Raw genomic sequence first — 26,356 nt, forward strand, 5'->3', positions numbered from 1 at the left:
TCTGTGTGTTCCAGACGGTGGAGAACACTTAGGGAACTGATTACTGGCTGGATCTGTCTCCCTCCTTTTCATTCCCCCCTTTTATCCTTCTGGCCACCTCTGTTACCTTCCTCCTTCTTCTCTTCTCTGTATAACCCCGTGAACATCTCTGAGTGGTCCAGTTGTGGAGTGCACATAAGGAAGTGACTACTGGCTAGCCCACTCTCTCCACTATTGATTCACCTCATCTCATTTGGGTCACCTCTAACTCCCTCCTCCCTCTTCTCTTCTCCATGTAACCCTGTGAACCTCTCTGAGTGACCCTCACTGTAGAGAAACTTATCATCTTTAATGTAGATGTTTTATCAATGGTGCTGTATAGAAGGAGAAGTTTTGAAACTACTGTAAAAATAAGACCGATAATCGGAAGCAGGAGACTTAAGTCCAAACCCTGACTCCAGGGAACTCCTGACTCCAAGGAACATTCATTCACAGGAGCTCATCAAATGCCTCCATACCGACACTGAAACCAAGCACCACACAAGGGCCAATAAGTTCCAGGGCAAGACATACCAAGCAAATTCTCCAGCAACAAAGGAACACAGCCCTGAGCTTCAAGATACAGGCTGCCCAAAGTCACCCCAAAACTATAGACATCTCATAACTCATTACTGGACATTTCATTGCACTCCAGAGAGAAGAAATACAGCTCCACCCACCAGAACACCGACACAAGCTTCCCTAACCAGGAAACCTTGACAAGCCACCTGTACAAACCCACACACAGCGAGGAAACACCACAATAAAGAGAACTCCACAAACTGCCAGAATACAGAAAGGACACCCCAAACTCAGCAATTTAAACAAGATGAAGAGACAGAGGAATACTCAGCAGATAAAGGAACAGGATAAATGCCCACCAAACCAAACAAAAGAGGAAGAGATAGGGAATCTACCTGATAAAGAATTCCGAATAATGATAGTGAAATTGATCCAAAATCTTGAAACTAAAATGGAATCACAGATAAATAGCCTGGAGACAAGGATTGAGAAGATGCAAGAAAGGTTTAACAAGGACCTAGAAGAAATAAAAAAGAGTCAATATATAATGAATAATGCAATAAGTGAAATTAAAAACACTCTGGAGGCAACAAATAGTAGAATAACAGAGGCAGAAGACAGGATTAGTGAATTAGAAGATAGAATGGTAGAAATAAATGAATCAGAGAGGATAAAAGAAAAACGAATTAAAAGAAATGAGGACAATCTCAGAGACCTCCAGGACAATATTAAACGCTACAACATTCGAATCATAGGGGTTCCAGAAGAAGAAGACAAAAAGACCATGAGAAAATACTTGAGGAGATAATAGTGGAAAACTTCCCTAAAATGGGGAAGGAAATAATCACCCAAGTCCAAGAAACCCAGAGAGTACCAAACAGGATAAACCCAAGGCGAAACACCCCAAGACACATATTAATCAAATTAACAAAGATCAAACACTAAGAACAAATATTAAAAGCAGCAAGGGAAAAACAACAAATAACACACAAGGGAATTCCCATAAGGATAACAGCTGATCTTTCAATAGAAACTCTTCAAGCCAGGAGGGAATGGCAAGACATATTTAAAATGATGAAAGAAAACAACCTACAGCCCAGATTATTGTACCCAGCAAGGATCTCATTCAAGTATGAAGGAGAAATCAAAAGCTTTTCAGACAAGCAAAAGCTGAGAGAATTCTGCACCACCAAACCAGCTCTCCAACAAATACTAAAGGATATTCTCTAGACAGGAAACACAAAAACGGTGTATAAACTCGAACCCAAAACAATAAAGTAAATGGCAACGGGAACATACTTATCAGTAATTACCTTAAACGTAAATGGGTTGAATGCCCCAACCAAAAGACAAAGACTGGCTGAATGGATACAAAAACAAGACCCCTACATATGTTGTCTACAAGAGACCCACCTCAAAACAGGGGACACATACAGACTGAAAGTGAAGGGCTGGAAAAAGATTTTCCATGCAAATAGGGACCAAAAGAAAGCAGGAGTAGCAATACTCATATCAGATAAAATAGACTTTAAAACAAAGGCTGTGAAAAGAGACAAAGAAGGTCACTACATAATGATCAAAGGATCAATCCAAGAAGAAGATATAACAATTATAAATATATATGCACCCAACACGGGAGCACCACAGTACGTAAGACAACTGCTAACAAGTATGAAAGGAGAAATTAACAATAACACAATAATAGTGGGAGACCTTAATACCCCACTTACACCTATGGATAGATCAACTAAACAGAAAATTAACAAGGAAACACAAACTTTAAACGATACAATAGACCAGTTAGACCTAATTGATATCTATAGGTCATTTCATCCCAAAACAATGAATTTCACCTTTTTCTCAAGCGCACATGGAACCTTCTCCAGGATAGATCACATCCTGGGCCATAAAGCTAGCCTTGGTAAATTCAAAAAGATAGAAATCATTCCAAGCATTTTTTCTGACCACAATGCAGTAAGATTAGATCTCAATTACAGGAGAAAAACTATTAAAAATTCCAACATATGGAGGCTGAACAACACGCTGCTGAATAACCAACAAATCACAGAAGAAATCAAAAAAGAAATCAAAATTTGCATAGAAACGAATGAAAATGAAAACACAACAACCCAAAACCTGTGGGACACGGTAAAAGCAGTCCTAAGGGGAAAGTTCATAGCAATACAGGCACACCTCAAGAAACAAGAAAAAAGTCAAATAAATAACCTAACTCTACACCTAAAGCAACTAGAAAAGGAAGAAATGAAGAACCCCAGGGTTAGTAGAAGGAAAGAAATCTTAAAAATTAGAGCAGAAATAAATGCAAAAGAAACAAAAGAGACCATAGCAAAAATCAACAAAACCAAAAGCTGGTTCTTTGAAAGGATAAATAAAATTGACAAACCATTAGCCAGACTCATCAAGAAACAAAGGGAGAAAAATCAAATCAACAAAATTAGAAACGAAAATGGAGAGATCACAACAGACAACACAGAAATACAAAGGATCATAAGAGACTACTATCAACAATTATATGCCAATAAAATGGACAACGTGGAAGAAATGGACAAATTCTTAGAAAAGTACAACTTTCCAAAACTGGACCAGGAAGAAATAGAAAATCTTAACAGACCCATCACAAGCATGGAAATTGAAACTGTAATCAAAAATCTTCCAGCAAACAAAAGCCCTGGTCCAGACGGCTTCACAGCTGAATTCTACCAAAAATTTAGAGAAGAGCTAACACCTATCCTGCTCAAACTCTTCCAGAAAATTGCAGAGGAAGGTAAACTTCCAAACTCATTCTATGAGGCCACCATCACCCTAATACCAAAACCTGACAAAGATCCCACAAAAAAAGAAAACTACAGGCCAATATCACTGATGAACATAGATGCAAAAATCCTTAACAAAATTCTAGCAATCAGAATCCAACAACACATTAAAAAGATCATACACCATGATCAAGTGGGCTTTATCCCAGGGATGCAAGGATTCTTCAATATCCGCAAATCAGTCAATGTAATACACCACATTAACAAATTGAAAAATAAAAACCATATGATTATCTCAATAGATGCAGAGAAAGCCTTTGACAAAATTCAACATCCATTTATGATAAAAACTCTCCAGAAAGCAGGAATAGAAGGAACATACCTCAACATAATAAAAGCTATTTATGACAAACCCACTGCAAACATTATCCTCAATGGTGAAAAATTGAAAGCATTTCCTCTAAAGTCAGGAACAAGACAAGGGTGCCCACTTTCACCATTACTATTCAACATAGTTTTGGAAGTTTTGGCCACAGCAATCAGAGCAGAAAAAGAAATCAAAGGAATCCAAATTGGAAAAGAAGAAGTAAAACTCTCACTATTTGCAGATGACATGATCCTCTACATAGAAAACCCTAAAGAGTCCACCAGAAAATTACTAGAAATAATCAATGACTACAGTAAAGTTGCAGGATATAAAATCAACACACAGAAATCCCTTGCATTCCTATACACTAATAATGAGAAAACAGAAAGAGAAATTAAGGAAACAATTCCATTCACCATTGCAACGGAAAGAATAAAATACTTAGGAATATATCTACCTAAAGAAACTAAAGACCTATATATAGAAAACTATAAAACACTGGTGAAAGAAATCAAAGAGGACACTAATAGATGGAGAAATATACCATGTTCATGGATTGGAAGAATCAATATAGTGAAAATGAGTATACTACCCAAAGCAATTTATAGATTCAACGCAATCCCTATCAAGCTACCAACAGTATTCTTCACAGAGCTAGAACAAATAATTTCACAATTTGTATGGAAATACAAAAAACCTCGAATAGCCAAAGCGATCTTGAGAAAGAAGAATGGAACTGGAGGAATCAACCTACCTGACTTCAGGCTCTACTACAAAGCCACAGTTATCAAGACAGTATGGTACTGGCACAAAGACAGAAATATTGATCAATGGAATAAAATAGAAAGCCCAGAGATAAATCCACGCACATATGGACACCTTATCTTTGACAAAGGAGGCAAGAATATACAATGGATTAAAGACAATCTCTTTAACAAGTGGTGCTGGGAAATCTGGTCAACCACTTGTAAAAGAATGAAACTGGACCACTTTCTAACACCATACACAAAAATAAACTCAAAATGGATTAAAGATCTAAACGTAAGACCAGAAACTATAAAACTCCTAGAGGAGAACATAGGCAAAACACTCTCCGACATACATCACAGCAGGATCCTCTATGACCCACCTCCCAGAATATTGGAAATAAAAACAAAAATAAACAAATGGGACCTAATTAACTTTAAAAGCTTCTGCACATCAAAGGAAACTATTAGCAAGGTGAAAAGACAGCCTTCAGAATGGGAGAAAATAATAGCAAATGAAGCAACCGACAAACAACTAATCTCAAAAATATACAAGCAACTCCTACAGCTCAACTCCAGAAAAATAAACGACCCAATCAAAAAATGGGCCAAAGAACTAAATAGACATTTCTCCAAAAAAGACATACAGATGGCTAACAAACACATGAAAAGATGCTCAACATCACTCATTATCAGAGAAATGCAAATCAAAACCACTATGAGGTACCATTTCACACCAGTCAGAATGGCTGCGATCCAAAAGTCTACAAATAATAAATGCTGGAGAGGGTGTGGAGAAAAGGGAACCCTCTTACACTGTTGGTGGGAATGCAAACTAGTACAGCCACTATGGAGAACAGTGTGGAGATTCCTTAAAAAACTGGAAATAGAACTGCCTTATGATCCAGCAACCCCACTGCTGGGCATACACACTGAGGAAACCAGAAGGGAAAGAGACACGTGTACCCCAATGTTCATCGCAGCACTGTTTATAATAGCCAAGACATGGAAGCAACCTAGATGTCCATCAGCAGATGAATGGATAAGAAAGCTGTGGTACATATACACAATGGAGTATTACTCAGCCATTAAAAAGAATACATTTGAATCAGTTCTAATGAGGTGGATGAAACTGGAGCCTATTATACAGAGTGAAGTAAGCCAGAAGGAAAAACATAAATACAGTATTCTAACGCATATATATGGAATTTAGAAAGATGGTAACAATAACCCTGAGTACGAGACAGCAAAAGAGACACTGATGTATAGAACAGTCTTATGGACTCTGTGGGAGAGGGAGAGGGTGGGAAGATTTGGGAGAATGACATTGTAACATGTAAAATATCATGTAAGAAACGAGTTGCCAGTCCAGGTTCGATCCACGATACTGGATGCTTGGGGCTAGTGCACTGGGACGACCCAGAGGGATGGTATGGGGAGGGAGGAGGGAGGAGGGTTCAGGATGGGGAACACATGTATACCTGTGGTGGATTCATTTTGATATTTGGCAAAACTAATACAATTATGTAAAGTTTAAAAATAAAATAAAATTAAAAAAAAAAAAAAAAAAAAAACCCCTGATTTTAAAATAGGCAGAGGACCTGAATAGACATTTTTCCAGTGAAGACGTACAGATGACCAACAGATACATGGAAAAGTGTTCAGCATTACTAATTTTTAGGGAAATGCAAATCAAACCCATAATAAAATATCACCCCATACCAGTAGAATAACTATATTAAAAAGACAAGAAATAGCAAATGTTGGTGAGGATGTGCAGAAAAGGGAATTCTCATACACTGTTGGTGGGACTGTAAATTGGTACAGCTTATAGAAAACAGCATGGAGATTCCTTAAAAGATTATGACTATAACTCCCGTGCTGCTGCTGCTAAGTTGCTTCAGTCGTGTCCAACTCTGTGCGACCCCATAGATGGCAGCCCACCAGGCTCCCCCGTCCCTGGGATTCTCCAGGCAAGAACACTGGAGTGGGTTGCCATTTCCTTCTCCAATGCATGAAAGTGAAAAGTGAAAGGGAAGTCGCTCAGTCATGTCTGACTCTTAACGACCCCATGGGCTACAGCCTACCAGGCTCCTCCATCCATGGGATTTTCCAGGCAAGAGTACCAGAGTGGGGTGATCCCACTATTCCACTTCCAGGTATATATCTGAAGAAAATGAACACACTAATTTGAAAAAATACATTCTCTATGTTCATTGCAGCATTATTTGCAATAGCCAAGATATGGAAACAACCTATGTGTCCATCAATGGAATGGATGGATAAAGATGCTGACACACACACACACATATATATAGGTCTGTATATAAGATGTTGACATATATATATGAGACATACAATGGGATAACAATACTATTCAACCATAAATGAATGAAATCCTGCCATTTGAGACAACATAAAGGACCTTGAAGATATTAAATGAAATAAGTCAGGCAAAGACAGATACAATATGATTTCACTCATAAGTGGGATCTAAAAGAAAGCAATGAACAAACAAAAGAACCCTCATAGATAGAACAAATTAGCAGTTACCAGATGGGAAGGGGATTGGGAGGTGGGCAACATGGGTGGAGGGGATCAACTGCATTGTGATGGATGGCAACTAGGTTTGTGGGGGTGATCACTTTGTAGTATATATCGGTTCTGAATTAGAATTCTGTACATCTGACTCTTATATAGTTTTTAAAAGATTAAAAAGCTCCATACTGTTTTGTTTTCCAGAGTCAAATACTTAGTGTATAGGCCTGTCCTGAAATAGTTGTTATTTTAGAAACTTCTTGTTTAATGTAATTATTATAAAACTAGTTTTTAAAAAATTCAACAGTATGTTACTTTTAAGAGATAATCAGTCTTCTCAAACCTATTGCAATAGAGGTTGCTGTTTCCCAGCATCTATCCAACACATTCCTTTTAGTAATGAAATCTCCAAGTTTTAGCTGTGCCCATGACTACTTGAGCGTCCCAGGTAGCACTAGTGGTAAAGAACCCACCTGCCAATCCAAGAGACATAAGAGACATGGGTTCGATCCCTGGATCAGAAAGAGCCCTTGGAGAAGGAAATGGTAGCCCATTCCAGTATTCCTGCCTGGAGAATCCCATGGACAGAGGAGCCTGGAGGGCTACAGTCCATGGGATCACAAAGAGTCGGACATGACTGAAGCGACTTAGCACACACATAGCTCACACATGACTACATAACTAAAATTAACTATCATTTCCCAGTCTTCCTCGTAGCTAGATATGGCCATATGTTATGTCCAATGTCAGGTCAAGGGTATGGAAGCAAAAGTGTGAAATATCCATTCAAGTCTTTTTAGAATGAAAATGCTTGCCAGTTATTTTCTCTTCCCTCTTCCTACAATCACAGTTGTAGTGCTGGCTGACAAGGTCCCACCAGATAGATGGGGCACTTTCCTAAGGAATTACATAACCTGGTCTCTGGATGACCTCATGAAGAAGTGATGCCTTGCTCTGGACTTTTAGGTGAGAGAAAAATCTCAGTCTTATTTGAGTCACTTTATTTCTGTGCTTTTTTGTTATTGTAGTTTATACTTTGGAGAAGGCAGTGGCAACCCACTCCAGTACTCTTGCCTGGAAAATCCCATGGACGGAGGAGCCTGGTAGGCTGCAGTCCATGGGGTCGCTAGGACTTGGGCACGACTGAGTGACTTCACTTTCACTTTTCACTTTCATGCATTGGAGAAGGAAATGGCAACCCACTCCAGTGTTCTTGCCTAGAGAATCCCAGGGACGGGGGAGCCTGGTGGGCTGCCGTCTACAGGATCGCACAGAGTCGGACACAACTGAAGCAACTTAGCAGCAGCAGCAGTTTATACTTTACCTTAACTGATAAAAAAAAATTGCCATAACAAAAACTGAAAACGTGACATTCATTCATCCGTCGGTCATTGGGCAGCAAGGAAACATGTATTTGAAGGTAGAAAGGTGGTTACCTTTGCAATGTCATGGAAAAATATTTGGTGAACCTGTTACTTCTGACAACTTAGAAGGCAGAACAGTGCTTGCTGTGTCCATACTTTTCTTTTTTTCATCAAATGAATTTTTAAAATTTAAATTCTATTTCTTTATTTTTGGCTGTGCTGGGTCTTCACTGCTGCACGTGGCTCTCTTTAGCTGTGGTGAGTGGGTCTACTCTCTAGTATGCGAGCTTCGCACTGTGGTGGTTTCTCTTGTTGCAGAGCATGGGCTCTAGGCACGTGGGCTTCAGTAGTTGTGACATGTGGGCCCGATAGTTGTGGCTCAAGGGCTCTATAACATGGGCTCAGCAGTTGTGGCCCACAGGCTTAGTTTCTCTGAGGCATGTGAGATCTTCCCGGACCAGGGACTGAACCCACGTCCCCAGCATTGGCGTGCAGATTCTTAACCACTGGACTGCCAGGGAAGTCTCTGCTCATAGCTTTTTAAGGAAGTAGTCTCCCCAAAAAAGAATATTGGTGTCTGTTTATGTGTTGGTGGCTGTTTATGTGTTACAGTTTTATCAAGGTATCATGAGAGATATATCGGGCAAGAATTACCCCCATTTTCAATTAAAAAGGAAAGCTAAGGGAGTCACATTCTGTGAGTGTGGCTTGCAATTAAAACTGAGGTAAAATCTAATAGTTTGGGCCTGCAAAGCTGAGAATGTCAACTGCAACTATGCCTCATAAAACAAAGCCTTTGTTCAGTGCCCTTTTCAAAACTTGCTCATTAAGAGTTTTCATGTGGACAGTGGTGGCCCTATTACAAAAGTCAAAATCCAGCCTACTGTTTTAGATGACCATAAAATAGCCACCATTAAAATAACAGAGAGTGAAATGTGCTAAGCACAGAAGTGAATACATAAGAGTTGGCAGGCTTAAGAATCATGACAAGAAGAAATTTTGACATGGAACCAATAAATAGATTGAAATAGATTGAAAACGTACTAAATTTTGATGCAATTACATTCACAACAAAACCACAAACCTGGCCTGAAAATGCCTGTAATTTTTCAGTCTATTAAACAACCACCAGCTACCAAACTTACATCATCATCAGAAAGCAGGCTGTGAAATTATTCAACCTCCAAAGAGGCCCACTTTCCAATTCCAACTTCAGACATGGCTTAGAGGATAATAGATAAGGAAGCTCGTCTCAGAAGGCAAAGTCAGGAGCCCCAGAACATGAGGGACAATGGAGTTTCTCCCATACAGTAGCACCAGAATCTAACAAAGTGTCTTAGTTCAAGGTTCTATAAGAGAATACTATTGACTGGATAGCTTATAAACAACAAACTTATTTCTCCCAGTTCTGGAGGCTGAGAGTCCAAGATCATGTTGTCTGTAGTTTCAGTACCTGGTGAGGAGCCTCTTGGTTTATAGATGACAGCCTTCTTGCTGTGTGTGTGCATATGGCAGAAAGGAGAAGGGAACTTGGGGGTCTATATGAGGTCTATATGATAAAGGCACTAATTCCATTCATTAGGACTCTACCCTCATGACCTAATAACCTCCTAAAGACCCTACATCCCGTAACATCACACTGGGAATTAGGATTTCAAAGTATGAATTCTGGGGGGACATAAATACCCAGTCAATTGTAAAAAGGTATCCTCACAGTCCTAACCAAGAAGATGAAATGTGACTACTATGCTTTGTCCTTTCAAACCATCATAATTGTTTCTTTTCTCCACCCTGGTTTATATGTCAATATGCTCCAGTAGCTTTCTCCCTTACAAATATCGTTAAAACCTCTGATCCTCTGATGAATTCCTTTCCGATCTTCAATACTGTTATATATTTATTCTCTTTGAGCTTCTTTACTATCACATCTGTAGGTTTTTCAGAAAGAAGTGCTAGAAAGCATATGCTTAGTTTTGACATATCAAATGTGGTGCCTTTAGCAACTTAAAAATACTAAATTGCTAAGTAGGGTGGGACTTGTAGAATGACTGAGAAGTTTAGCAAATCATATCACCAAAAAGGAACAATAAAACTAGACAGAATTCTCAAAACAACTACTTTAGAATTCCAGAGATTGAAAAAAGACATATAGTAAATTGAGAAACATTTATTCAGGAAAAACTACTGAAACTTAATAGAAATAGTTGGGAGTTTATGGAATCTTGGTCTAGCCTGCTTCCATTCCCCCAATCCTGTTCCGTAGTGGAGTAGTTCTACCAAAGTAAGACAGCCCTAAGGACCAGTAACCTTGCTGCCAAAGGGGGCTGATTTGATTTCGATTAGAATGTGAGAAAAAAACTCATTCCCAGGAGTTTTGTCAATATGATGGGACAATCCAAGAACAAGAGCAAAACATCCAGGAAAGTCAGTTTCACAGTTTGACTGAGACAGAGATCAATGTGATAGAATTGAGAATCCAGAAATAAATCCATATATTTATCATCAATTAATTTTCAGTGAAGGTGTCAAGGCAATTCAGTGAGAAATTATCTCACACTGTATGCAAAATCTCCCTCAAAATTGATAATAGATCTGTATTAAGCAACAAAACAGAAACCCTTGAAAGGAGGCAGGAGAAATATCCTTATGACCTTGAGTGAGTCAAAGACTTTTCCGCATAGCTCTATAAAAGAAAAAGTAGATAAATGGCAGTGTATAAAATTTTAAAACTTTGTGCTTCAGAAGATGCCATTAGGACTTACCTGGTGGTCCATTGCTTAAAGAATTCGCCTGCCAGTGCCGGGACACGGATTTGCTCCTTGGTCTGGGAAGATTCTACATGCCACAGGGAACCTAAGTCCGTGAGCCATGTTCAGCAACTGTTGAAGCCCATGTGCCCTAGAGACAGTGCTCTGCAGTAAGACAGGCCACCACAGTGAGATGCCCACGCTACACAAGACAGAGTAGTTCTCTCGCTACACTAGAGAGAGCCCACGTGCAGCAACCAAGACCCAGGGCAACCAAAAAATGAAATTATCAGTAATAATAAATAAAAGTTTAAAAAAATCCCATTAAAAAATGAAAGAGAACAAAGGACTGGAAGAAAATATTTGCAAATTATTTATCTGCCAGAGGACTTATATTTAGAGCATATGAAGAACTCCTAAACTTCAGTAATAACCTGATTTTAAAATGAGCAAAATATTAGAATAAACTGTTCAGCAAAGAAAAATATATGAATAGCCAATAAGCACATGGAAAGCTGTTTAACGTCATTAGTCATTAGGGAAATAAATGAAAACCACAATAAGATACCAACTCATACTCTCTAGAATGTCTGTTATCAGAAATACAGACAATGACAAAGAGTTGGACCATAAAGAAGACTGAGGGCTGAAGGATTGATGCTTTTGAGTTGTGGTGCTAGAGAAGACTTTTAAGAGTCCTTTGGACAGCAAGGAGATCAAACCAATCAATCCTGAATATTCATTGGAAGGACAGATGCTGAAGCTGAAGCTCCAGTACTTTGGCCACCTGATGTGAAGAGCTAACACACGGGAAAAGACCCTGATGCTGGGAAAGATTGAGAGTGGGAGAAGGAGACAACAGAGGATGAGATGGTTGGATGGCTTCACTGATTCAATGGACATGACATTGAGCAAACTCTGGGAAACAGTGAAGAACAAGGGAAGCCTGGAATGTTGCAGTCCATGGGGTCACAAAGAGTCAGACACAACTTAGCGACTGAACAATAACAAGCAAATGTTTACAAGGATGTGGAGAAACTAAAAACATATAGATTGATGGTGGGAATGTAACTGACACTTTGGAGAAATTTGGCAATTCCTGAAAAACTGCCAAATGGTTACTATACTACTCAGCAATTCTGCTCCTAGGAATCTACCCGAGAGAAATGAAGACATTTCCACACAAACATTTGTGTGCTAACATTCATAGCAGCATTATTCATAGTAGCCAAAGTGTGAATACTATACAAATACCAACTGACTGGTGAGCGTATAACAAAATGTTGAACTTGCATACAGTGAAATAGCATCAATGGAAAAAACACTGTTGTTTTCCTTGATGTAACAGACTTTGCACATTTTTGAATATACATTTTCTAAATACCAAGTCTGAATAACTATGATTTGTATGCCAGCCTTACCAAGTGAAATGGTGCTCTGTGAGAAGAGTGACTGGGTCAGCTAGCAACTCACGCAATTACACAAGTGCCTTTTCTGGAGGTAACCATTATACTTTGGTATGTGACGGGCATGCGTTCTGTTTACTTCCCATTTCATCAATTAGAATATTGTAATGGTGTGTGCTCAGCAATCAACATTAGTAAAGCTAATACTTTTAGGCATTCTTAAGCAAAACTCTTTCTTTTTTTCCTATAAATGAATTCAGTTGTTTCAGTGCCACTGAGGGCTTCCCTACTGTCTCAGCAGTAAAGAATCTGCCTGCAGTGCAGGAGACATGGGTTCAATCCCTGGGTCAGGAAGATTCCCTGGAGGAGGGTGTGGCAACCTATTCCAGTATTCTTGCCAGGAAAATTCCATGGACAGAGGAGCCTGGAGGGGTGCAGTCCATGGGGTTGCAAAGAGTTGACTCACTGAAGTGACTGAGCACGCCGCCTTGATACATATAAAGGTGCCAACAGTTTTACCTACGATCACATTAGCATTATCAGCACAAATATCAACACAGTGAAAAAGGCACATAACATCTTAGCATTATTGTGAAAATTGCCTTTACCTCACAGACCTCCTGAAAGAGACCACTGAACAAATTACTTTTTTTTACAGCTGACATATAAGTTGTAACTGTTTCATATTTGTTCCCTCTGCCTGAGAATCCCTTTTCTCTTCTACCTGCAGTGCCCCAATTCATATTTCACATGCCCAATTCAAACATTCTCTCCTCAGAGCTTTCCCTGATCCTTTTCTACCCCATCTGAGTTGCTCTTTACCTCTTTTGTCTTACACATATCTGCTACACATGCCTGCATGCTAAGTCACTTCAGTGGTGTCCAACCCTATGGACTATAGCCTGCCAGGCTCCTCTGTCCATGGGGATTCTCTAGGCAAGAATACTGGAGTGGACTGTCATTTCCTTCTCCAGGGGATCTTCCTGATCCAGGGATCAAACCTGCATCTCCTGTGTCTCCTGCACTATAGGTGGATTCTTTACCACTGAGCTACTGGGGAAACCCATGATATCTTGCTACAGTACCTACCAATTGTGTTGCATTTTTGTTTACAACATATGTTTTATTCATATCCTTATTAGATGCTGTAAGCATCTTGGCTGCAAGCATTTTCACCACAAACATTTTTACCATATAACTAATTGTCCTTAAGGCACTTTTGACATAAAAAAATAACTGGTTGACAGTTTAGTTTAATTTCTCTATTGATGCAGTACTCCCATTTTTATATTACATAAATCTTAGCCCTGGTAATGGTCTATAAAATGATGAGTAGACGTGGTGGTCTTAAAATAGTGAATGATAACTACATATATCAACTTAATAGATAACATGGTGATAAAACCTCCTGGAAGTGTAAAGCCAGACTGCATACATCTATACTAGACAATGATAACATCAGTTTGAAAGTCCTTCAGTGATTTGAAGATGTATCAGGGAACCCGCATTTCTCATAAAACTTTGGAAGGTCTATTAACAGACATGTGACAATACATCAACAACAAATAATGGTGTAGGAGGCTTTCAAAACACGATGCAAAGCTCAGTTGCAGATTTGCATCCTAGGATTTGGAAACTGATACCTCTCTTGACAAAGGAAGAAACTTTAGTGAAAAAGAAAAAGTGTGATGCCCAAAGAGGAGACAAATCAACAAACAAGCAAAATGTGTAGTACTATGAAAGACTGGAAGGTAAGTGCTTAGGTACAATTCACAAAATAAAATCAGTTAACTGAGCAGTATTGCCATGAATCTACATACATTTTAAAGGTATTCAAATATTTTGTACTTCACAATACTTTTCAATTCTGTTATTCATTTCTCATGTTTCAGTATATCCTTTTTAATGATTCTCTTATTTTTCATTATTTTATCTTTCACAACAAAATTGCCCAGTTATGTATGTGGTGACACTTTTGACGCCAAAATGTCTACAAGCAAGAATACTTATGATCAAATGCTATGAAGCCATCATTATCCTGCTCCCAAAACCAGACAAAGATATAACCAAAAAAGAAAATTACAGGCCAATATCTTTGATTAATATAAGTACAAAAATTCTCAACCAAAATATTAGCAAACTGAAGCCAACAGCACATAAAAAGATGATACACCATGACCAAGTGGGATTCATTCCAAGTTCACAAGGATGATTCAACATATGCAAATCAATGTGATATACCACATCAACAAAAGACAAAAATCACATGATCATCTCAATAGATGCAGAAAAAGCATTTGACAAAATTCATTCACTATAAAATTCCATTCAGTATAAAAATGGGTATTGAGGGAACATATCTCAAAATAATAAAAACTATTTATGACAAACCCTCAGCCAATATAATAATCAATTGTGAAAAGATGAAAGGCTTCCTGCTAAAACCTGAAACATGGCTAAGAGGCCTACTCTTACCACTTGTATTCAACCTAGTATTAGAAGTCCTAGCCACAGCAATACTACAAGAAAAAAAAATAAAAAGGTATCCAAATTGGAAGGGAAGAGGTAAAATCCTTATATGCAGGTAACATGATATATGTATTATATATATATATATATATATATATATATATATATATATATATGGGGTCTTTTGGGGTTTTTATATATCATTTATATATATATATATATATATATATATATATGTGGGGTCTTTGGGGGTTTTTATATAAATGATATATAAAAACCCCCAAAGACCCCACACAAAAACCCTTAGAACTGATAAACGAATTCAGCAAGATAGCAGGTTACAAGATTAACCTGTAGAAATCTGTTGCATTTCTTTACATCAACAATGAAATATCAGAAAATTTAAAAAGCAATACCTTTTAAAATCACAGCCCCCAAAATAAAATACTTAGGAATAAACCTCTCCAAAGAGGTGAAACATTGAAAAGTATAAAACATTAATAAAGGAAACTGAAGATGATTCAAAGAAATGGAAAGATATCCTATTCTCTTGGACTGTAAAAATGAATATCATAATGGCCATACTACCCAAAGCAATATACAGATTTAATACAATCCATATCAAATATCACTTTTCACAGAACTAGAGCAAACCTAAAATTTATATGAAACAATAAACAAACAGAATTTCCAAAGCAGTCCTGAAGAAAACAAAGCAGGAGGCATAACCTTCCCAGACTTCAGACAGTGCTATAAAGCTACAATAATCAAAGTGGTGTGGTATAGAGAGCCCAGAAATAAACACCCACACCTATGGTCAATTATTTTTTGACAAAGAAGGCAAGAATATACAAGGAAAAAAAGAATGTCTTCAGAAAGTGAAGTTGGGAAAGTTGGACAGTCACATGTAAATCAATGAAGTTAGAACACGCCCTTGTACCATACACATAAATAAACTCAAAATGGCTTAAAGACTTAACTAAGACATGACATCATAAAACTAGAAGAGATCAAGGGCAAAACATTCTCTGATATAAATCTCACCAATGTTTTCTTTGGTTTTTCTCCCAAGGCAACAGAAATAAAAACAAAAATAAACAAATGGGGCCTAATCCAACTGAAAAGCTTTTGTACACCAAAGGAAACCATAAAACAAAAAGACAGCCTTTGGAATGAGAGAAAATACATGCAAAAGAAGTGACTGACAAGGGATTAATTCCAAAAATATACAAATAATTCATACAACTCAACAACAACAGAAAAAAAAAAAACATTCTAAAAGTGGGCAGAAGATCTAAGTAAACATTTCTCCAAAGAATACAGATAGCCATGAAAAATACAGGCACATGAAAAGATGCTCAACATCGCTAATTATTAGAGAAATGCAAATCCAAACTACAGTGAGGTACTGCCTCATACCAGTCATTATGGCCGTCAATAAAAAGTCTACAAAGAATAAATGCTACAGAGGCTGTGGAGAAAAGGGAACCCTCCTATACTAGTTGTGGGAATGTAGGTTGGTGCAGCCACTATAGAAAAACAGTGTTGGAGGATCCTCAGAAATCTAAAAACAGAATTACCATATGACCCAGCAATCCCACTCCTGAGCATATACTGAAATAAAACTAGAATTCAAAGAGACACATGCACCCCTGTGTTCTCAGCAGCACTGTTCATAATAGCCAAAGCATGGAGACAACCTAAATGCCCATCAACAGATGAATGGAAAATGAGGTGTGTGCTAAGTCACTTCAGTCTTGTCCAACTCTTTGCAACCTATGGACGGCAGCCTGCTCCTCTGTCCATGGGATTCTCCAGGCAGGAGTACTGGAGTGGGTTCCTGTGTCCTCCTCAAAGAATGTGCTGCATGAATACAATGGAACACTGCATGCATTGCATGCTCAGTCGTGTCCAACTCTGCGACCCGATGGACTGTAGCCTACCAGGTTCCTCTGTCCCTGGGACTACCCCAGCAAGAGTAGTGGAGTGGGTTGCTATTTCCTCCTGTGGGGATCTTCCCAACTCAGGGAGCAAACCTGCATTCCCTGTGGTTCCTGCATTGGCAGGCGGATTCTTTGCCACTGAGCCATCTGGGAAGCCCACAGTGGAATACTACTCAGCCATATGAAAGAAAGAAATAATGCCATTTGCAGCAACATGGATGAACCTAGAGATTATCATACTAAGTGAAGTAAGTCAGAATGAGAAAGCCATACCATATGGCTGTAGTCAGAACGAGAAAGAGAAAGTCTTTCAGGCTATGTCAGAAAGAGAAAGCCAAATACCGTATGATATTATGTGGAATCGAAAATATGGCACAAACGAACCCATCTACAAAACAGACTCACAGAAGCGACTTATGGTTGCCAAGGGCGTGTGGCATTAGCAGATGCAGGCTATTATAGATAGGATGGGTAAACAACAAGGTCCTACCGGATAGCTCAGGGAACTATATGCAATACCCTGTGATAACCCACAGTGGAAAAGAATGTTTAAAGAACAGAATGTCTAGGGACTTCCCTGGTGATCCAGTGGTTAAAACTCTGCCTTTCCCTGCAGGGGGTGCAGGTTTGATCCCTGGGGAACTAAGAACCCACATGCCTTGGGGTGTAGCCAAAAATTAAAAAAAAAAAAAAGAATGTCTATGTGTCAAACTGAGTCACTTCACTGTACAGCAGAGATTGGCATAACAATGTAAATCAACTGCTTCAGTTAAAAGTAATAAAATGCATATGGTCAAAATAATTGAACACAACTTATTTGGGAGCCCTATTCATTAATTATTCACATACAGAATGTGACTCCATGGACTGTAGCCCACCAGGCTCCTCTAGCCGTGGAATTCTCCAGGCAAGACTAATGAACTGGGTGGCCATTTCCTTCAGGAGTTCTTCTCCACACAGGGATTGAACCTGGGTCTCCTGCATTGCAGGCAGATTCTTTACAATCTGAGCCACCAGGGAATTCCCATAAATAAATGTAAACCCATCTATTACAGTTCCCATCATAAGAGTACTGAAATTATGCATAGTATTTTTAATTAAAATTCTTATCAAAATGCCCTTTTTTTAAGTTAAAGTAACATTTATGTACTGTTATCTCCCAGTCGTGTCCAACTTTATGCGACCCCATGCATTGTAGCCTATCAGCATCCTCTGTCTATGAAATTCTCCAAGCAAGAATACTGGAATGGGTTGCCAATTCCCTTCTCCAGTGGATCTTCCTTACTTTTCCCATTTATCACTAAAAGAAGAAAATAACTTACATTTCTTTCAAAGAATAATTAATTTGATTCATATGAAAGACACTTTATAACAGTGATAACACTCCATCTGAGGATTTTAAGTGAATTGTTATTAAAAAATCAGTGTGCGTTTTTTTTTCGTTTTGTATACTGTTCGTTTTTAAGGCTGTCAGCAGACCAAAAAAATGCACTTAATCCAATTGTGATTCTACTTGAATTTTTTTTTGTCCACTAAGACCATTATGGGCAAGGATCTTTTATGCCATATGTGTTTGAAGTTTCCATCTTGCCAGAAATATAATTTTTTTCAAATCAAGAGAATTATTTCTTCTCAGAAAAATATTCTTGCACACAGAAATGCAATCATCTCGTTAACTAGAATGTGAAATGAGACAAAGGACAGGACAAACAAGGAACAAACACATTGTCATACAGGAAGAATGTGCTAGCGTGTAACAGCTTATGCATTACTGTTGTTAAGACAAATAATGTGATATATCAACAAAATGTAATATATCATATAAGAATGTTTATAAGTGTCAGGGGTTGTGTGTGTTTGGAGGATGGCTATCCTTGTTGATATATATTCATTATTATGTTTCACCCTAAGCAGAATGACGGTTTTAATTCAGATGTAACTCAGCAAAGACCACTGTGTAATCATTATAGCCATCAACACACTGATTCATGTGCAGTTGGTCCAAAAGTTACAAAAGCTGTTTCTGAGTTCTTATTTGTACCCACCATCTTAAGATTACATCAGAATTAAAGCATGCAGGACTTGAACTGACTTCAAAGACTAAACTTAGACTTCTAGCTAGTTTAGCTTTTTTCTTTTATTGCTTCATGTTTTCCATTTGGCTTCCATATCCTGTTTTAGCTTGATGCCCCTTCTAGAATTTCATTTACAAATCTTACAGCTTTGGTTGGTGAAACACACTAATTAATGTTGTGGTGTAGGCTGAGGATTTTAGCAATCTCATCCCTCCTGCTTGGAAAAAAATATCTGTCGTTTTTCCACCCCATGTCTATTACCATACTGAACATGGCAAAATGCATCTTAAGTGGAACTCTAAATGCGTTTAATCAAAATGCATTTAAGGAGGACTGTTTACACTATCTGCTGCCAATACTATTAATCATGGAGCTCGAACCTTTCAATGCAACAGAAATATGAGATCTACTTTTTCCTAATTAGATTTTTTCAAGAAAAAAACAATGAAGTAAAAACAAGTTATGATATTTTTGAAATCCCAAGTAATGCTTAAGCCAGCAGCATTTCAGCTTTATAAAATGGACAATTCCATGGGCTTTGTAAATCTCTTTTGAATGCATTAAGCATTACCAATTTAAGGGACAAATTCCAGCTCCAAAGGTCTTTGGCCAGCCTGAGATCCTGTACAGGCAACCAAGCTCAGATTTGCAGCTTTATGCTTGAAGAGAGTTTTCTGGTGACCAACTTCTCAAAAATTTTTTTGTTAATACTATGGCGTATCCGTCATATTTTAGCTGGAACTGAATAAAGTTAAAAATCCTTGTGTTAATATGCCTGCTATGATTTTAACAGATCCAAAGGTGCTGTATATTTTTGGTTGAGTCTAATTAGGGTCATCTTATCTGCATGTCATCTTGTGACGGTATCAGTACACATCCATTCAGTGTTTTTTTTTTTTTTTCAGTGTTATTTTGAGCAGCAGGTAGGGGCCAGGCTTTTAGTAGGTTTAAAATGTTAGAATAAATAGTTGAATGGTTTTATAAGCACCATACTTTGTAGCTCCCGAAGTTATAGTTACGTTTTCAATTCTTGGTAAAAGACAATGTGATCTTAAAATAAGTAAATAAATAATTTTGACTTCTGGATTTCTCCAACTCTAGCTAGCTGGTAAAGAGGAAAAACAAGCTACTCTTGAAACTCCAGTGTGCCTGGAACATAACACCCTTGTTTAGTGGGTTGACTTGGCCATGTTAGTTGGCATCTATAAACCAAGGGAGAAGGAAAGGATACTTTGTGAATTTGTGCTGTAGATGTAGCAACTTACACTGCCAAGTTCAAGCTCTGCTTGCCTGGTTACCTTATCCAAATCTTCACATATTTGAAAGCTTTATGTGTCCCTTGAGACATTTTGATGAATGTGATTCCACCATACTTCCAAGAACCCGGGGATCCAAGATTAAATAATGAAAAGATAATTTAGAATGCATTTACCTTGAGCTCTGATGGTAGTGTTTGTGTTAACAGAGCCCCTGTGTTCCGTCTAACGTGTGTGTGCGCAAACACAAAGGAATGACGAGCTGGTTCCAAAACAACAGTTTAAAAATGTATGAGGAATCAGCCTGTATGTGGCTTGCTCAGGGCTGTTTTCCTCACAATTTAAAAATATCTCTTCAAAGATGGCATGCTCTGATTTTTGGACATTTAACTGAAAGTTTCTTTGGAAGTATAGAGAAACCTAGTGCAGGAATGTACTCCTTGACTTCTACTTTTATAACTACCACAATCTCTGTATGCCATTTCTAGTAATACTCCTATTTTATTAAGGGAGGTAAAAAGAAAGCCCCCAAATGATACACACCTATTGCTTCTTATTCACATCCTTGTACAAAATGAATGACAAAGTTGTGGTCAGCACTGAATTTCCTTACTATAGTGATGATGATCGTGATCATGATGATATTTGCTAACATTTATTAAACGATGATTCATTACTGGCTTCTTCTACTACATTCCTTACAAGAACAGAACCATCACTAAAAGTGATTATTTTACAGATGAGATAACTGGGGCACAAACAGGATAACTTACGCATGGTTATGCTAACAGTTTATATCATTAAATCATGCTGACTTCCAGCATTGATTCCCTTTTTAGCCTAGCCAGTTTTGTATCATTCTGACACCTTGCTTCAGTGTCAAGGAAGAATTAAAGTCCAAGCTCTATATGAAGCAAATTAGTCTTCTCATTTGATATTAATAATAATAGTGCTTATTTCCTAGAAATGAAATATATGACTAAGCAGTAAAGGCCGATCTCATCACTCTGGGCAGATGGGTAGAATAAGCTCTTTAGAAGTGTTTGATTCTTCTAAAATGTGATGCTTGGCTTTGGTTAATTTAGACTCTAACACATGACCTAAAGATACTGACATTGATACAATATATTTTGATAGTACAATTCTTAGATTGTACTTTTGCATTTTTGGTCATATAAGAATGGATTAATCACTTGAACTCTCAACAGATGAAGTGAGAAAATACTTTTTTTCCCCTAAAAGATGTGGAAGTTACTTGTTGAATGATCTCTGAGATGTACTTTATGGTGTGGCAACTTAAATGTTTATATATGGGTATAAGTTTTCATCTAAATACTAATGCATATGCTCATGATGCTGTTGTTCATGGGTGATAACAATATGGATGCTGTATGACTTCCTTTTATTTATTAAAAATAGTTTTATGATATTTTTTGATTGGAACACTGGTCAAGCTAGGCCAGGCCATACTATTATAGCAAACCCTGAAATCTAAGTGACTTAAAAACACTGAATGGTACTCTGGTAAGACTTAGGTGGATTCTTGATGTTTTAGCTATGTTTTTATGAATTTGTAAATCATCCTTTCTGGATCCTCAGTGCAAGCTGAGATTACTAAAGTCATAGGAAGCACACAGTTAAGGATTGCCCATGTCTCCTAGCCTGTACAGAACTGGAAAACACACAGTATAGGTTTCAGTTCAGTTCAGTTCAGTCGCTCAGTCGTGTCCGACACTTAACCTTTAGTTTCTTATTGTATAAATATAAGATTGACCTATGACAACAAGAAATATTTGTGAACTTTTGGCAGTGGACATGATGAAGTAACTAGTATCAGACCTCCCCTTTTGTCATCAACGATTAATCTTTTGACCTAAACAAATAGACTGCCGGTTGTTTCTCCAGCAAAAAAAAAGGGGGGGGGGATGTGGGGGGGGGGGAGTTGTGTTCAGGGTCAGCAGAGAATTACAATTTGGGGTCTGCAATCATGACAAGCCACATGCAACTTCCTGCACAGTAGGGGAAGGAGACTTCCTTTATAGAGGGAAAAGGAGCTTGGAAGGGCTATAGGAAACAGTATGACTTCTCACTAGCTGAGTTATTGCCACAGGAGTCTCTTCTTCCCATTGGCCTCTGCTATTGTCACAGTGTGTGAGAGCTCCCCCTTCTGGCCTCTTGGTTCTATTTAATTGAGGGTTTTGTTTATTTGTTGTTATTGTTCAGTCACTCAGTCGTGTCTGACTCCACCACCCAGTGAACTGCAGCACACCAGGCTTCCCTGTCCTTCACTATCTCCTGGAGTTTGCTCAAACTCATCTCCATTGAGTCCATGATGCCATCCAACCATCTTATCCTCTGTCAACCCCATCTCCTCTTACCCTCTATCTTTCCCAGAATCAGGGTCTTTTCCAATGAGTCAGTTCTTCACATCAAGGGCCAAAGTATTGGAGCTTTAGCTTCAACATCAGCACTTCCAATGAATGTTCAAGGTTGTTTCCTTTAGGAGTGACTGGTTTGATCTTGCAGTCCAAGGGACTCTCAAGAGCCTTCTAAAGCATCACAGTTTGAAAGCATCAGTTCTTCGACTCTCAGCCTTCTTTATGGTCCAATTCTCACTTCCATTTGCTCAGTCCATACATGGCTGGAAAAACCATAGCTTTGACTATATGGTCCTTTGTTGGCAAAGTGATGTCTCTGCTTTTTAATACACTGTCTAGGTTTGTCATAGCTTTTCTTCCAAGGAGCAAGCGTCTTTTAATTTCATGGCTTCAGTCACCATCCACAGTGATTTTGGAGCCCAAGAAAATAAAATCTGTCACTGTTTCCAATTTTCCCCTATCTATTTGCTGTGAAGTGATGGGACCGAGTGCCATGATCTTAGTTTTTTGAATGTTGTTTTAAACCATCTTTTTCACTCTCCTCTTTTACCTTCATCAAGAAGCTCTTTAGTTCCTCTTCACTTTCTGCCATTAGGATGGTGTCATCTGCATACCTGCAATTGTTGCTGTTTCTCCTGACAATCTTGATTCCAGCTTGAGCTTCATCCAGCCCAGCATTTCACATGATGTACTCTGCATACAAGTTAAATAAGCAGGGTGACAGTATGCACCCTTAATGAGTTACTTTCCCAGTTTTGACCCAGTCTCTTGTTCCATGTCTAGTTCTAACTGTTGCTTCTTGACCTGCATACAGGTTTCTCAGGAGGCAGGTAAGGTGGTCCGATATTCCCATCTCTTTAAGAATTTTCCACAGTTTATTGTGATCCACACAGTCAAAGGCTTTGGTGTAGTCAGAGAAGCAGAAGTAGATGTTTTTCTTGACTTTTCTTGCTTTTTCTATGATCCAATGGATGTTGGCGATTTGATCTCTGATTCCTCAGCCTTTTTAAAATCCAGTTTGTACATCTCGAAGTTCTTGGTTCACATACTGTTGATGCTACATTTCCCCCTTTTAATCAAGATCTTTCTCTGAAAACACCACTGATCAGCAATCGGGTTTTCAGTTTCAGTGGCTTCTCATCCCTCATTGCCAGGAAAGACCTTTCCTGGGTGTAGTGTCTCACATCAGAGGGAAAGTATGCAGATTGGAAACCTATTGAGATCACATTTGAGTAGCAAGAAGAAGAAGGAGGGAGGACTCTTAGGTGCTTTTAATCCAAAGTCCTGTTATCAAGGTCACAGACACTGGAGATCATCTGAAGTGTTGTGTCATTATCAAAGGTTTCAAGCCTGATCAGCTATCTTGGAAAAGCTGTCTCATCAAGGTGTCATCAGCTTCAATTCTGGGAAATCTTTAACTCACCAGATAACGCGCAGATCCAGTCAGCTTTGGTGCTTCCTTTATGTGTGTCATGTAAACCCAAGCGTCTATTCACATTTCTGTGCAACCATCACAACTATCTATTTCCAGCTTTTCATCTTCCCCAAGTAAAAGGCTGCACCCACTAAAGAATAACACTCCCATCATCACCCCTCCCCCTGCCATCCTACAGCCCCAGGAAACCACCATTCAACTTGCTATGATTCTGGGTATCTCCTATGGGTGGAATCATACAGTATTTGTCTTTTCACGCCTGGCTTGTTTCACTTAGCATGATGTCTTCAAGGTTCATCAGTGCAGAAGCATGTGTCAGAATTTCTTTTCTTTTTAAAGCTGAGTAATATTAATGGCCTGTGATTAATATAATTATATATTGTAATGTAATTATATATATATCAATCACAGTTTGTTTATCAATAGACACTTGGGTTGCTTCCATGTTTTAGATACTGGGAATAACACAGTTATGAACATGGATGTATAAATCTCTCTTTGATATCTTGCTTTAAATTCTTTTGGGTATTAACCCAGAAGAGGAATTGCTGTATCATATGGTAATTCTATGTTTAATTTTTTCAAAGAAATATCAGATTGTTTTCCATAGTGGCTACAACATTTTATACACTTACCAACAGGGCACAATAGTTCCGAATTTTCCACATTCTTGCCAGTGCTGGTTATTTTCTATTAAAAAAAATAACATCCAACCTGATGGATGTGAGATGGTATCTCATTGTAAGTTTTGATTCGAGTTTCACTAATAATTAGAGCTATTGAACATGTAATTGACTGTTTCAATATCTTCTTGGAGAAATGTCTATTCAAGTCCAATGCCCATTTTTGAGTTTGTGTTTGTTGCTAAGTTGTAGGAGTTCTGTATGTATTCTGAATACTAACCACTTGTCAGACACAGGATTTGCAGATATTTTCTCCTGTTCTGTAGGTTGCCTTTATACTCTGATTTTTCTGATGCACAAAATTTTTAAATTTTGATGTAGTTTATCTAATTTATCTTTTGTTCCTTGTGCTTTTGATGTACTATCTAAGAAAACATTGCAAAATCCAATGTCATAAAGCTTTTCTTTTCTTCTGAGTCTTATAGTTTTAGCTCTTCCCTTTAGGTCTTTGATTCAATTTGAGTTAGTTTTTATATATAATGTGTAAAAAAAGGGTCCAAATTCATTCATCCCCATGTTTCCCAACACCATTTGTTAAAAGATTGTCCCTTCAAAATTGAATGGCCTTGACATCCTTATGGAAAGTCATTTCACTGCGTATGTAAGGGGTTTGGGGTGGGTGGGAGGGGTCCTCTAGTCCATTGCATTGATCTGTTTGTTTTTATGCAAGTACCACAGTTTTTGTAATTGGGAAGTGTGAGTCCTCCAACTTTGTCCTTCTTTTTCAAGTTTGTTTGGCTATTTACAGACACACACCACCTTAACCAAGTTGTAAAATGTTAGCATCACAAGGAATGAGGAAGCTGGCGTTGTGCGCTTCCTGAAAGGACGCCAAGTAGCGTCACTCCTGTGTTATTCCGGCCAAACTGGGGAAATGAGAATATAGCAAACAAACTCAAACTTAGTGACATTTTTCAAAACAATTGGCATATACTTTTCTAAAAAAATGTCAAGGGCGTGAAAGACAAAAAGAGGCAATCTTCCAGGTTGAAGGAAATTCAAGGGACATGAAAACTAAATGCAATATGTGATCCTAGATTGGATTGTAGACTTGTAAAGAACATTGTCAGGACGGTCAGTGAAATTTGAGTGAGATCTGTGGGTTAGACGGTAGTATTGTTTCAGTGTTAACTCCCTGAACCTGGGTCATTCATTATATCTACAGGTTACTTTCAAATGGTTAAAAGTTATATTATGTATAAATATAAAAAGTTAAGGATAAGTATATATATGTACACGTATCTGTATATACATATACAGAGACATAGGGACAGAGAGAGACAGGAAGACAGAATAACTAAGCAAATGTGGCAAAATGTTCAAAATTAAATGTTACCAGTTAACAGTACTTAGGAGTTCTTTGTATTATTATTGTAATTTTCTGTAAGCTTAAAGTAAAAATTTAAAAATAGGAAAATGATGGCTAAATATAGACATTTTCAGAAAAACAAAGTGAAAGAAAGTGAAGTCGCTCAGTCGTGTCCAACTCTTTGTGACCCCATGGACTGTAGCCTACCAGGCTCCTCCGTCCGTGGGATTCTCCAGGCAAGTGTACTGGAGTGGGTTGCCATTTCCTTCTCCAAAATATAGACATTTTCAGAAAAACAAAAGCTAGGAAATTTATTGGCACTAGAC

At 38.2% G+C, this 26,356-nt stretch overlaps 1 long non-coding RNA gene across 1 annotated transcript in view; it reads right to left on the reverse strand.

Moving 5' to 3' along the window:
- LOC139187013 (uncharacterized) overlaps nt 1–26,356 on the reverse strand; it is a 64,109-nt gene that overhangs the window by 25,832 nt on the left and 11,921 nt on the right. The window lies entirely within an intron of this gene.

The sequence above is a fragment of the Bos indicus genome, chromosome 14, assembly GCF_029378745.1.
Source record: "Bos indicus isolate NIAB-ARS_2022 breed Sahiwal x Tharparkar chromosome 14, NIAB-ARS_B.indTharparkar_mat_pri_1.0, whole genome shotgun sequence".
Classification (NCBI taxonomy): Eukaryota; Metazoa; Chordata; class Mammalia; order Artiodactyla; family Bovidae; genus Bos; species Bos indicus.